Source organism: Scylla paramamosain, chromosome 40 (genome assembly GCF_035594125.1).
Source record: "Scylla paramamosain isolate STU-SP2022 chromosome 40, ASM3559412v1, whole genome shotgun sequence".
Taxonomy (NCBI): Eukaryota; Metazoa; Arthropoda; class Malacostraca; order Decapoda; family Portunidae; genus Scylla; species Scylla paramamosain.
In genome coordinates, this window is record NC_087190.1 from 3,465,001 (window position 1) to 3,467,500 (window position 2,500).

General features: G+C 44.0%; 2 protein-coding genes across 2 annotated transcripts in view; one reads left to right on the plus strand and one right to left on the minus strand.

Annotated features, from left to right (window-relative positions):
• Positions 1–2,500, plus strand: part of LOC135092712 (poly(rC)-binding protein 3-like) — a 175,319-nt gene that overhangs the window by 71,785 nt on the left and 101,034 nt on the right.
• The window catches only part of LOC135092550 (putative phosphatidylinositol N-acetylglucosaminyltransferase subunit C), a 14,139-nt gene that overhangs the window by 1,438 nt on the left and 10,201 nt on the right, over positions 1–2,500 (minus strand). The window lies entirely within an intron of this gene.

The following is a 2,500-nucleotide window of genomic DNA, read 5'->3' on the forward strand; positions in this document are numbered from 1 at the left end:
CTCTCTCTCTCTCTCTCTCTCTCTCTCTCTCTCTCTCTCTCTCTCTCTCTCTCTCTCTCTCTCTCTCTCTCTCTCACTCTCTCTCATCTTAGGTCACTGGAATATGTCCCTCCCTCTCTCCCTCTCCCTCCCCCTCACCCTCTCCCTCTTCCTCTTCCTCTCTCCCTCCCTCCCTCTCCCTTTCTTCTCCCTCTTTTTCAACTCTTAACATGTTCATAAACCCCTCCTGTCCCCTCTCTCTCTCTCCCTCTCTCTCCCTCTCCCTCTCTCCCACCCTCCCTTTTCTTTCTTCAGCCGTCTTTCTCTCTCTCTCTCTCTCTCCCTCTCCCTTCCTCTTCCTTTCAGGTTGTCTTAGGCGATACAAAGTGAATGTTAGTCTCCCTGTTTACCTCCACACCTAGGGAGAGAAAGAGAGAGGGAGGGGGAGGGAGGGAGAAAAAAGAAGAGGGGGTGAGTGAAAGAAGACTGGAGGGAGGGAGGAAGGGAGGGAGGAAGGGAGGGCGGGAGGGAGAAACAAAAGCAAGCAGTGGGAGGTTATGAGCATGTTAAAATATGGAGGGAGAGAGAGAGAGAGAGAGAGAGAGAGAGAGAGAGAGAGAGAGAGAGAGAGAGAGAGAGAGAGAGAGAGAGAGAGAGAGAGTAGATTCTTACCTGCAAAGATCTTTTCTCCAGAGACGTGGAAAGATGATGTCTCTATAACCCTCCTCCTCCTCCTCCTCCTCCTCCTCCTCCTCCTCCTCCTCCTCCTCCTCCTCCTCCTCCTCCTCCTGTCCTTCCTTCCTTTTTTTCTCACTCCATTTTCTATAATCATAGTCTCCATTTTGTCCTATATCCTTCCTTCCTTCCTTCCTTCCTTCCTTCCTTCCTTCATTTTTTCTTTCACCATTTTCTTTCTCATTCTTTGCTTCTTCCTGATTTCTTCACTTTTCTTCGTTTTCTTTCGTCTTCTTTCATCATTTCACTAGTCCTCCTCCTCCTCCTCCTCCTCCTCCTCCTCCTCCTCCTCCTCCTCCTCCTCCTCCTCCTCCTCCTCCTCCTCCTCGTGGACCAAGATTTAATGAGGTACCAGGGACAAAAGGTGGAGAGGAGGAGGAGGAGGAGGAGGAAGAGGAGGAGGAGGAGGAGGGAGTGAGAGCAGGAGGGAGAGGGCGAGGAGAAAGAGAGGAGAGAAAGATGAAGGAGGAGGGATCCAGGTCAAAACAGAGGGAGGAGGAGGAGGAGGAGGAGGAGGAGGAGGAGGAGGAGGAGGAGGAGGAGGAGGAGGAGGAGGAGGAGGAGGAGGAGGAGGAGGAGGAGTTACACACACACACACACACACACACACACACACACTGCACTTATTATTATTATTTTTGTTATTAGTGTTGTAATTGTTTATTATCATTATTATTATTATTATTATTATTATTATTATTATTATTATTATTATTATTATTATTATTATTATTATTATTATTATTATTATTATTATTACATGCCACTACTGCTATTACAACAACAACAACTTCAACAACTACTACTACTACTACTACTACTACTACTACTACTACTACTACTACTACTACTACTACTACTACTACTACTACTACTACTACTACTACCGTAACAGTAACACTATCACCACACACACACACACACACACACACACACACACACACACGTACCCAGACAACACTTGAAGCACTCAGGCAACACACCAAGAGTTGTAACACACACACCTCACAGCACTTTTCACTTCACCCCTTTACTTAACACCTGTCCCGCTAATTACGTGCAGGTGAGGTAGTGTGTCACCTGATGATGATGATGATGATACCAGTACTTTTAAGCTTCTATACGTTAATATTTTCTCTTCAAACTTGTTATACGTTAATTTTAAGCTGTACCTGTCATTATCTTACTTAATCTGACCTAACTATACCTTACGTTACCTTACTTCACCTTACTTGTGAGTATTTAAATTAATCTTACTATATCTCCCTGTGCTAAACCTTTTCTATCCTTATTTTATCTAACTTAACCTAACTTAACCTAATGTAACCTTATCTTATCTAATCTAACCTAACCTAACCTAACCTAACCTAACCTTCTCTAACCTAACCTTCTCTAACCTAACTTTCTCTAATCTAACCTAACCTTCTCTAACCTAACTTTTTCTAACCTAACCTTACCTAACCTAACCTAACCTAACCTAACTTTCTCTAACCTAACCTTACCTAACCTAACCTAACCTAACCTAACCTAACTTTCTCTAACCTTCTCTAACCTAACCTAACCTTTCCTAATCTTAACCTAACCTAACCTAACTTAACCTAACCCACTTTAGCACAACCCAACCTCACCTCACCTCACCTCACCTCACCTCACCTCACCTCACCTCACCTCACACGCAACACAAACACAAGTAACACCAAAATAACACCTTTTCTCACCTGCATGCATCACTACAGGTAACAACACAAACACTCAGGTAACACCCAGTCAACACCTTTCCTTAATT